This window comes from Equus asinus, chromosome 17, assembly GCF_041296235.1.
Source record: "Equus asinus isolate D_3611 breed Donkey chromosome 17, EquAss-T2T_v2, whole genome shotgun sequence".
NCBI classification, from domain to species: Eukaryota; Metazoa; Chordata; class Mammalia; order Perissodactyla; family Equidae; genus Equus; species Equus asinus.
Window position 1 is genome coordinate 29462214 of NC_091806.1, and position 12454 is coordinate 29474667.

At 40.4% G+C, this 12454-nt stretch overlaps 1 pseudogene; it reads left to right on the top strand.

The window, feature by feature from the left end:
- Positions 1-1450: 1450 nt before the first annotated feature.
- LOC139039752 (fatty acid desaturase 2-like protein FADS2B) overlaps positions 1451-12454 on the top strand; it is a 58665-nt pseudogene continuing 47661 nt past the window's right edge.

The following is a 12454-nucleotide window of genomic DNA, read 5'->3' on the forward strand; positions in this document are numbered from 1 at the left end:
CACAGAATCACTGTGCCCTCCCCCACCACAATCGCCTGTCATTCCTTAACCATTATCCTGTTTTATTTCCTTCATAGTATTTAATACCATCTGAAACTATCTTCTTTATTATTCATCTCATCTCACTGGAATATAAGTTTGTGGAAATTAATACAAGAAACATTAACAAAATTGGAGGTGGAAAGGCCTGCAGGGTGAGCTCTCATGCCCTATCACACATCATCAATTACAGCAAACAGGAAGAGACTGGAAGCTTGCATTTTGACAGGAAGTAAAACTGCTTTACTACTGGAGGAAGATTTTTCTCCTCACCCAGCAACAGCCCAGCCAATGGGATGTGCCACAGCTGAGTCAATGAGAAGCCATTGCCACCCTGAACCCTTACTTCTCCCGAGTGAAATTTCCTTTAGAACAACCTCTCCCTACTGCCCCTTTTTCTCTATAAAGGCAGCTCCCTTCCTTTCTTTTCTGGATTTGCCTATGGTTTGCCACAGCATGCATGTGCTGGATTGCAATTCTTTTGGCTGTTCCTGAAAATTCATTTTGAGATAAAATACCGAACAAGTTTGTGTTTAAGCTAACAAGTTTTAATACAGAAACCCAGAAGAGCACGTTGTAAATGAATGAATGAATTTATGTATATCCTTTCATTTATAAAATGGAAGAAAAATGGGAAAAATATCATCAGCTCCTTGAGAGCAGCAATTTTGTCTGATTTGTTTACTGTTATATCCAAGCACTGACCCTGGCCCAGAGTGGGTGCTCAATAAATCACTGTTCTTGAAGGTCTGCTTCATTCCCACCTCAAGCCATCAAACACATCTCAGAGTAGTTCTGTGGAGGCTACAAGGTCCAGGCCTGGCTAGAGTTTCCCAGGAAAAGCCACCAGCAGCATCCAATGGAGTCTTTCTTGGAGAAGAACTGATGCCCAGCTTCAGATAATCCAACAAGTAACCATGGGAAACCTATATTGAGGCTAACATGCACTGCAGGCTCATGAAATATGAGCACATGATTGTTCTTCCCTCAAGGAGTTGACAACTTTATCAAGAAGCCAAGACTAACATAAATTTAAAACGAAGGTACAATTAAGACTCCCCAGGGCTTTGTTAGAAATAACAGTGCGTAGGCAGCTGTACTGATGGGCGCCTGCACAGTGGTTTCCTGTGTCTACTACTAGAGTGGGTCACAGGGCTCAGGCCCATCTCGCAAGAACAATCTGAGAGGCCAGGCAGTTGCACAGACCCAGGGGGAGGACTAGAATCGCTGTATAGAAAGAAGTGCCAGTGGGCCAGCTCCAGGCCTGGGTGCCCGAATGGAGAAAGCCATCTCCCAGGCTCCTTGCCACTTGTCCTGAAGAAAGTAATGGAGCAAGCCCGTGAGGCGACCCTCCATAAGGAATAGAGAAAGGACAAGCTGCAGGAAGACTAGGCCGCCAGCAGCCGGCCCAATGGCCGCCTCATCTTCCGTCACGCCGCCCATCTGGGACGAGACCTTCCCCTATGATGGCGAGCCGTTCTGCCTGGAGGACATGAACCTGGACGAGCTCCTGCTGCAGAGTGGCATCCCCGCCGACCCCACCCACGAGGCTCAGAACCTGCTGCTGCCTGTGGCCCAGCTGGAGGGAAGAAGTCCAAGGCATCCCCACCATCCTCCTTCACCGCTGCCTTTCAGCCCTCTGCGACCATGTCCAGCACAGGTTGGTGACGGCCCTTTGGCAGGGCCACCAGCCCCATCTGAAGAAGTCCACTTGCCACTGAGGACTGATTGTGTCCACAGACCTAGGGAGCCCCTCATCTCAGGGAAGGTCCTGGTGGGCTTGCAGTGTGGAGAAACCCTCTGCTCCCCACCCTCAGCACAGTCCTCCAAGGCTAGAGGTAAAAATAGCAGTCACATCAGTGGCACTGGGAGCCTTTCTTTTGATTGCTGTGCCGCACGTGGTCAGGAGAGTGGAGTGAGCCCTTCCAGCCTGAGGCTGCACAGCACCAAAATCCTACCATGTTTCCTCAATGCTGTCTTTACCCTCTCGTGCCCTTTGCCACAGGTTTTTTGGAAGCTCAAGCAATAATAATAATACTCACTAACATTTCTTTTGCACCAGGCATTAATACATAATCCTCACAAAAAATGGATACTCTTATCTCTGCTTTGTAAATGAGGAAACTGAGGCACAGAGAAGTTAAGTGACTTTCCTGAGGTCACACAGCTGGTACATAGTGGCAGCAGCAGTTGAACCCAGATGTCTGTCTCCATAGCAAAGTACTGCTTAGGCACTGGAATGAGGAAGGCATTCCCACCACCTGCCCAGAAAAAGACATCATCTTTGGGATTCCTCCTTCATCCTCTGGTCCTTTTCTGTTTTTACCTCTGGAAGTTAACTTGTTTTTTTCATGCCCATTGGACATGAGCCCACCGGAGGAGGCAGGACCCTGATTCACAGGGCTCTGCAAAGCTTCCTGCAGGCTCGGTTAGAGCTTTATAAAGATCTTCCTTGACTTCTTATGAGTTACATCCTGATAAATCCATTGTAACTTGAAAATATCACAAGTTGAAAATTCATTTAATATATCTAACCTACCGAATATTATAGTTTAGCCTAGCTTACCTTAAATGGGCTCACAGCACTGACATTAGCCTAAAGTTGGGCAAAATCATCTAACAGAAAGCCTAATTTATGATAAACTGTTGAATATTTCATGCAATTTATTGAATACTGTACTGAATGTGAAAAAGAGAATGGTTGTCTGGGAACAGAGTGGCTGTCAGTGTATCGGTTGTTTACCCTTTTGATTGAGTGCCTGACTGTGGGAGATGCAGCTCACTGCAGCCGTCCAGCATCCTGAGAGAGGATGATACTGCATGTTGCTCGCCTGGGAAAAGATTAAAATTCAAAATATGCAGTATTTCTACTGAATTTGTATAGCTTTCACGCCATCGTAATGTCGAAAAATCACAAGTCGAACCTCTTAAGTTGGGGACTGTCTATAGGCAGGTGGCTTCTGGGAAGGACCCAGGAGCTGGTATGTAACCCAGGGAACCTGTACCCAAAGGACTCTCTTGCTATGTGTGTGTATTTTTATTTTTACTTTTTATTATGGAAATTTTTTCATATGCAAAGTGTGAGACTACTGTAATGAACCTCCGTGTAACCATCACTCAGGTTCCATAATTCTTAACTCATAACCAACCTTGTTTTCTATAGCTCCTTCCATTGCCCTCACCTGATTCTTTTCAATCAATTCCTGGATATCATGTCATTTCACCTGTAAATATATCAGTATGTATGTAAAAATGTTTCAACATGTATGTTCAAAACATGTTAAAAATGCAACAAAATATCCACTTACATCTGTAAGTGACAATAAGCCCATCAACATTCAAATTAAAAACAAAAAGTAGCAGTAGCAACATTTAAAACTAAGAAGTAGTCAGTCGGATCATCTAGAAGAAGGAAGTACTGGCAACATGCCTACTGGGCTTTGGCCTCTGTGCATTGGATTTCTGATGCTGAATTAAATGAGGAATTTAGAAAGGAAGGCAGCTAAGTTTTCATCTAGCTTTGATATTCCAATAGTTTTCATAGCCAGATGGATTATCTTGCACTGATAGGTCTGGATACCCTTCAACATGCCCTCAAATTCTGTATTAATAATTTTGATAGTAATTCCTATATCTCCCCTACAGGAATGTAGAGTTCTTGAGAGTCAAGTACTTATGTCCTGTTCGCTGCCAGATCCTCAGTGCCTAGAACTGTGCCAGAATCAAAGCAGGTACTTGATAAATGCCTGTATAATGATTGAATCATTTAGCCTCTTCCAGCTTTTCTAACAAAATCCCTTGGCTGTATAGAAATCATGAGACATCAATCTTTCTGGACAACAGAAAAATGCAGTGAAGCAGTATCACTATAAATCTTATCTTTCCCTTTTCATAGAAATACTTAAATGATTATGGTGATAGGAAATTAAGAAATGCCCCTATCAAAGGTGTTTTAGGAATTGAGGGCCACAGCATAATAGCAGCTGACATGAAGGGAGTTGACAGGATGAATCAGAGCCAAGTGTCCAGGCAAGCCTCACATCCTAAGTACAGCAGTATGGAGTGGTACTAAATAGGCAGGTGTTTCAAGGGAAATGGATCAATGCACCTTACTTATGCTGCCTCAATAACAGACTATAGACTGTCAGAAAAGAAGAGGTATGGATGTCAGCTCCTCCTGCTCCCGCAAAGCAGTTGGTCTCCTTGTGGGTCACCTGCTCATGTCTAGAGGAGGCTGGCAAAGACTAAGCTCATCTCCCTTGGGGTAGTTAGAGCAGTTAAGGGGTCAGCTGCAATGGGAGCTCTGGTTGTTCGGTTTCTGTGTGCCTCTGCAGTGTGCTGCCTGGGGATTGTTTCTCTGTGACTCAGCTATTGAGAAGTTCTGTAGAGGGACAAAAGGAATCTGTTTTTTGTCTCTTTGGGCCCCCCTGGACCCCTGTTGGCAGATTTTTACCAATTTTAGTTTTGACAAAGTACCTTACAAAGCCTTTTGAAATCCACTGTGTATTTCAGTTATCCTGAGTCTTGTTTTTGTGGGGATTTTTTGGTAATATCTTATCTGATTTACCTGCACTTTGTTTTAAACTACTCCTTCTGTCTTCTCCATCACAGTTAAGTGGCAACACCATTCACACAATTGATCTTAAAAAGAATCTAGAGCCAAACTTCATTTCTCTCTTTCTTTCACTTCCTACTTTCTAACCGAAACCAATTCCTATAAATTCTACCTTCTAGAAGTAGTGCAGTTAAGTATAATTGTCTCCATTTCCCGTACACTACCCTAGTCAAGCCACTGTTATCTCTCACTTGAAAGACTGCATTAGCCTCATATGTGGGCTCCCAACTTACATTTTGCTCTTCTAATCTCTACTCCAGTCAGCAGCAAGGGTAATCTGTCCAGGGCAATGATCTATCTAATGTCACTTCAACTGCTTACCTCACAGTGACTGCCTGTCACACTTAGAATAAAATCCAAACTCCTCAGCAGACCCCAAAGGCCCTATGTGATAAGGCCATTGCCTGGGCCTCTGACCCAATGTGTAACATGTTCTCCTGCAGGCCCTCCTGGCTGCTTTCTTGTGCTTAGAACACACAGACAAGCCAAGCTCATTTCAGTTACCACTTTAAAGATTTTGAACTATCTTTTCCCTCCGTTAGGTTTGCTGTACCCACTGTAGCATCTCTCTAATGAGCCTTTTCCTGACTGAGGTGGTGGCTGCCCTCAGGCACCTTCACTCCAAAGTATGTTACTTTCCTTCTAGCACTTATCCCTATTAGAAATTATCTTGCTTATTGGTGAATTTTCTTGTTGATTCGTTGTTCTCCACACGCACTAGAATGCACATTCCAGGAGAGTCATAGCCATATCTTCCTGTTTCTTATGTGTCCCCAGAGTCTAGGACATTGCCTGGCATGCAGTAATGCTAAAACTATCTATTGCATTAACATAGAACATTTAACATACAATCACTGAATTTATCTTTTTCCTCAAGAAGACAGAAGATTCCTGCGTTTTAGTTCTTTGCAAAGTTGGGTCTGGTCCAGCCTCATGACTGAGATCTTCAATTCTGAATTCCAACTGACTTATGTGAATTCCATCTTCGTCCTCTACTATCCATGTGGTCAGGGCTGACTCCTTTCACTCATGTCTCTGAGCCTCAGCTCCTTTATCTATAAAATGCAGATATAACAGTACTTATGCCATAGGGTTGTGTGCATTAAAGACAATGCATGTAAATCCTTTCAGCCCAATCTCTTGAAATGGAAAGCCTTCAATAAACATTACTGTTATCAGTGTCAGTTTTGTGCTCTCAGTAGTCATCACCATTATGTAGAAGGGGGAGGTTTCTCTATCAAAGGTCTTGCCTCAGTTCATTCACATTCATTCATTTATTTATTCCAAGAAGATTGGAATACATTCTAGTTCCAGACACCATGCAAGCACTACCTACACAAATACAGGTAAGTATGCTTGCCCTCAAGGAGCTCAACATCGCATGCAAACAAGAGATTCACATTAGTAGTTAGCACAAAGGGACAAAGAATAGATATACACCTATTGGCTATGGTAAGAAAGAAAGAACGATCTGAGTCACAAGGGATGGGGAGGAAGCAGGTGCACATTTCACTGAACATAGAGTCAAACTATGAGTATGAATTAGTTAGAAGAAGGGTGAGCGGTTGGAAAGTGGAGGGAAGCAAGGGACAGAGTCTCTCAAAAGGCATTGCAGGAAACAGCATGGTTTAAAGAGCAGAAGTGATGCATTTGTATATTTGGAGCAGACAGCAGTTGGCCAATTGTGAAGGGTCTCATGTGCTGACACAAAGAGTTTTGAACTTTATCCTGAAAGAATGAGGTGTCGTGGAAAGAATTTAGTCAGAGAAGATGCATCAGTAGATTTGCATTTAAGGAAGATTGGATTTGTGGAAGGTGGGAATGGTGAGTAGGAGGTTGATTAGAAAGTTCGGTTTGTAATCCTGAGCAGAACTAGCAAATGTATGAACTAAGGCAGTGGCTGTGGAGATAGAAAGTAGGAGGCATATGAAAGATAAGTAGAATTAACTGGCCTTTATGAGGCATTCAAAGAAAAACCACCATGAGAAGACCAAGGATGGCCAATGAAAGGGAACCAGAGGCCTTATTAGTTTTAGGATTGAGAACTTTAATTTCCTCTTAGGCGTGCTCTAAGACTTGATGTGAGAGTGACTGTGCACAGCCAATGATCAAGATGTGGTGGGACAGTTGACGAGAGTTAAGTAAGCAGTGCTGGTCACCACTAGCAGTGTTCAATGTGGATTATCCTTCTGGTAGAGTGAGCATTTGTTCAATCAAAGTGCAACTAGAATAATTCTTTCTTTGTTGTTCTTAGTGCCATAAAGTCTGTTAAAACTCCTAGTGACTCTGTTACAGGAGAGCAGAACCAAGCCCTGCTTTTGTGCCAGCCTCACGTCTACCTATGCTGTATCAGATAGTGTTCCACTGATATTCATAGGGTTTTCATAGCCAGTGTTTTCAAAACTCAGTGCCCTGGTCTTTCTTCCTGGTCTGGAAGCTGTCTGAAAGCTCCACTGAAACATGTCCACCGTGGCTGAATCTGCTGGTATTTGAAATATTGGTGACATAGCTTTCCTATTTCACAGCTACTTGCAGCCACCACTGTATGACTACTGACAGATTTGTGGTGTGGTTCCGTGCCTGGGAAATGAAGCCGGGTGTGGTGCTGAGAGCACCGAATCTTAACAGCTAGACCACCAGGGCTGGCTACTGGTAGACACTGATGCCTGCGACTTCATAGCTATTCAGGCAACAAATTCAAATGTATTGAACACTTCAATACACATGGGTTAAATAATCGAATGCGTGACATAGTTCTTAAACCCATGAAACCTGAAGGCTGAAGTCTCCAAGAGGTGAAGTAACTTGTCAGTGTTCAGTCAGTTAATAAGTGACAGAGGCAGAATTTGGATGCAGGCAGAATGAGTCTGAGAGTTCTTCTTTAAACCCTTATGCCACATAGCCTATCGGGTTGCCCATTCTCCTAGGAAAAAGAACAAGCAAGATAACCATTTGATACTTCATGATAAACACTGGGAGATCGCTGAACATAAGAAGAGTAGGCAATAAAATACAAATTTCTGACAACCTTTTGTAGTTTGGCCAGAGTTCCTACCAGGAAGGGCTTCTACTGCCTGGGGTAGAAGGGATTTTTTCAGTTCTTTAGAATCACTTGGAAATGGAGCTCAGGGAGGGTACATAAAGAGCTTTCTGAAAGGATGGTCTTGAACTATAGGGTAATGCCCGTGAGCTTTCGTCAAATAACCACCACAAGGTTAATAAAGTGAGGCATGGAGGTAATCAAGTTAAAGAGGTAAATCAAGCTCAAAAAAACATCTGCTCATGTCGAGGACAGAGCTTCAGTTGAGGATCCTGGCTGTGTAGGGCCCCAGAGAATGCTCGAGGTATGTGACAGTGACTGCAGCTGCAGCAGTGAAAGAGGAAAGAATGGCACCCAGATTTGGAGAAACCTTCTGACAATGATAATCGGGAAAACTCTCTCATGGCAAAGCCCTTCACAGTTCTAAAGGTATATGCATGTGCATTCTCTCACTTTCTCTTCCAGCACCACTGCGGAAGGCATCTGGTGTCAGTAGATGTATTTTACAGATAGAGAAACTGAGGTTTAGAGTGAGTGGAAGATACAAGATGCAAAACCTGGTTTTCAAAATCCAAGATCAGCCGCAGGTTGGAACAGATGTTCCCCAAGCTCATGGAAGTAAACAAGATGTAAAGGCCCTAAAGAACAGAAAATTTGGTTTAAAAAGAAAGTTTTAATGGTCTCACCTGAGAAGCTCAATACTATACACTCAACACAGCTCCCAGTGTCAAAGATTCTCATGGAAATAGGTCTTAATCCCACAGCCCTTAAAGGTAATCCCCCATTTGTAGCAAAAGCAAAAATATTGCCTTGTAACCGGTGAAGAAAGGGATATTATAACATAAATATGACTTTTGAAAAAGTAACTCTTGTTCTCTTTTTCTAAGCAGACACTGGCTATCATGTCTGGAAGGAAAATCCAAGTCTAGAAGTCAGATAAATGCACCAGCAATTTCTCTTTAGTTCTTCACAGGCTCCAGACAATCAAACATGGAAACAGAGTAGCAGGATCTGCTGATGGGGTGAGTTGGGATCCATTTGGACATTCAGTTCCTAAACCAATGCCTCGAATATTGTTAATGCTCAGTAAAAGTTTTGTGACTGAAATAATTCAACTTAATTACCAACTAACACTTTGGGAAAGGGAGAAGTCAGGTCTAGACTCAAAATTTACTTTACTTAAGAATGTCTTTGAGTAGAACAGTGATTGCCAGGGCCCAGAGGGTGGGAGAAATGAGATATTGGTCAAAGGGTACAAACTTCCAGTTATAAGAGGAATAAGATCTGGTGTCTAATGTACAGCATGGTGACTATAGTTAAAAACACTTCATTGTACTCTCGAAATTTGGTTAAGAGTAGATTTTAAATGTTCTCACCATAACAACAGCAACAACATGGTAATTATGTGAGGTGTAGGATGTGTTAACTAACATTGTGATAAACATTTCACTATATATTCATACATGTATCAAATCATCACATTGCACACCTTAAATTTACACAATATTTTACATCAGTGGGATCTCAATTAACCTGGGGGAAAAATTATACCTCTGAAAGAGATACAGGAAAAGTCTGTTGTGATTGCATACAGAAATTTCTGCTAATTAGAGCAAAACTCTTTAATTCCATATCATGTGAGTCCCTGTTGCCTCTTGCCCTTAGCATCTGGTGCAGTGTCACCAAGCTTTTGTTCAAAGTCCTTCCTCTGCTTGGAGTTGCCTGCCCTGGCCATACAGATCACCATTTTATACAATCCCAAACATATTTCTAGAAACAATTTTAAAGCCATGTGCTTCAGGAAAGGTTTCCAGATCCCCTAACAAGATGAGATCATTCCCTAAACTGCACTCAAACAGCCTTTGGTTTGTATCCCCTTGTGGACTCTGTTAACTCTGACTTTTCCCACAGAGACTCACCGTAACAACTGAACCTGAGGACTGTAGGTGTAACATATTCACCTTTTTAGACCCTAAGTCTCTGAACATTATTTTTAACAATTGAGATGCTCAAGTCGCTCTTGGGAGTGAGTTGACCTCTTTTAAACCTTAAAATGGTAATACTCATGTTTCTCTAATGTGTTAAAAAGAAGCTGTGTGTTTTATTGAACTGTGATGCTGTGTGTGGCATCGTTTTGGCTTGCTGAGACATGATATGTCTGTAACCTGTGCTTTAAAGGAAATTTAAGGGTTTAAAATATGCACAAAAATGTTGAATTACAAAAAGTCATATAGAATATACAATGCACACAAGTAACTACCAAACAGCCATTGATACGAAATATCACCAATACCATTGAACCCCAAGTATTATATCATACTCTGATTAGTCAATAAGCTATTCTCCTCAACATTATATTTTTAAGATTTGGGTTGATAAATATGGCTCTTGTGAATTTATCTCCTCTGATGGTTAATATTATGATTTTTTTCTATACAATTATTTCTATACTGTTAACCATTAGTTGTTTAGTTTCTTTTCAATGTTTTGTTTATTATATCCCATGGATTGATTTGTGTTTTTAAAATCTAATTTGAGAATCTTAATGATGAGTTTATTCCATTTATATTTATTTTTCTTACTAACTAATGTGGATTTATTTATGCCTTCTCAGGTGATTTCTATTTGTCTTAGTTTTTTTTTTCTATTATTCTTTTTATCTCCTTTATTGTATTTAGTGAGATTGATTTTAAAATTCCATTTATTCCCTCCACTTAAAAAAACTTTTTATCTTTTGTAATTATTGAAATATGTAAATCTAAGTAAAAGGCTAAGGTATAAGAATTATAGGGGCCGGCCCGGTCGCACAGCGGTTAAGTGCAAACGTTCCACTTTGACAGCCTGGGGTTCCCTGGTGCGGATCCCAGGTGCGAACATGGCACTGCTTGGCAAGCCATGCTGTGGTAGGTGTCCCACATATAAAGTAGAGGAAGATGGGCATGGATGTTAGCTCAGGGCCAGTCTTCCTCATCAAAAAGAGGAGGATGGGCAGCAGTTAGCTCAGGGCTAATCTTCCTCAAAAAAAAAAAAAAAGAATGATAGAGCTCCTTAAATGTAATGAAACTTGTAATCCTACATTAGTGTTAGCTGATATTTTTAGCTCATTACTTCCCCGTAGACAATATTATTAATAGCTTATACTGCCTTTATCCCAGTTTTTCCACGTTTGCCAGTTTTTAAGTTCAATATTTTTTCTTGCTTCTGAGACTTTTTTCACAAATCATATTGCTCTCTTCTGAACAACAGTCATTAGAATTATCTTTAGTGCACAGCTATTGAGAGTAAATTCTGTCCATTTTTTTCACATGAAAACGGCTTATTTTCTCCATGTTTTTCATTAACTTCTTATTTTTAAATGTAAAACCTTCATAAAAGTTAAAATGATAGTACAATGAACTGGTATATGCTTCACCTACATTAACCAATTCTTTTTCTTTCCAATTCGCTTTATCTCCACATAGACAAAAAGATAAGAGATGTTCAGCATACATCTCCTACAAAGAAATCCTTTGTTATAAGCAACCTTTCACACCAAATGATTTTAATACTGATAAAATAAAATTACCTAACATGTACTGACTATTCAAATTCTTCCACTTGTGCCAACAATATCCCTTGTAGGTGTTTTATTTTCAGGTTCAAGATCCAGGGGAGGATTGCTTATTAAATTTGCTTACAATGACTTCTAGTCTTTTAAAATCTAGACCAGTTCCTTGGTTTGCTTTTTCTTTGTCTTTTATAAAATTGAGAGTTTCTAGTTGTCCAAGCCAGTTGATTTGTAGAATTTGCCATCATAAGGATTTTTTCAAGTTGCTACATCAGGATTAGATTCTGGACAAACATTTTTGGCATTAAAAAAAACATAGGTGATGTTTTTGCCTTCCCTTCTATAATTGTTTGTATAGATATCCAGTTCTAGGTTGTGAATTTGTCTCAGGGCATTCTGAAGATTTTATTCTGCCCTCTTCAGGGTTTTCTTATAACTGTTGGGAAGTCTGCTTTTTCAGACCCTGTCACTCCTTCCTTCCGGCTGGTTTTATGATCTTTTCTTTTCTTGTTCTACTTTTTGTCACAATAGTATTTCTATACGTGGACAGTTTTTATTTTTCTGCTTGAGATTCTTCATACTTTCCAATTTTTTTTTTTTATTTTTTGCTGCTTCTTAAAACTTCTCAGCCATTTCATTTTCATAGGCCAATTTAATGCATTCTGTTCTAACTTCCACATTTCTCTTTTTATTTTAATTAATTAATTTTTGGTTGCAGTAACATTGGATTCTAACCTTATATAGCTTTCTGATGTACATGATAATATATTCCGAATTCTGTGTAGATTACATCATGTTCACCACCCAAAAACTAATTATAGTCCATCCCCTCATATGTGAGCCTAATCACCCCTTTTGCCCTCCCCTCCTTCCCGTATGTTAACCACCAATGCTTTCTCCTTTGCTATATGTTTGATTGTTATTAACTTCGACATTTCTTAATGTCTCTTATACTTTCTCTTTTCATTGTCACTATGTCCCATATTCTAAGGAATTTCTTCATATATGTCTTCCAGCTCACCAGTTCTCTCTTGAGAAGTTTTTAATTTCTTGTTTAACTCTTGAATGAGTCTTTCATTTCAATGGTTGTTTTGGGGAAATCTGTAAAGTGCTTTAATAAATCTTCATGGTTTATCCTTTTTTTCTTGCACTAGTTTCAGGTTTTAAATTTCTTTAGAGAATAAAATTTTATTATTCTATATTCCATACCTGA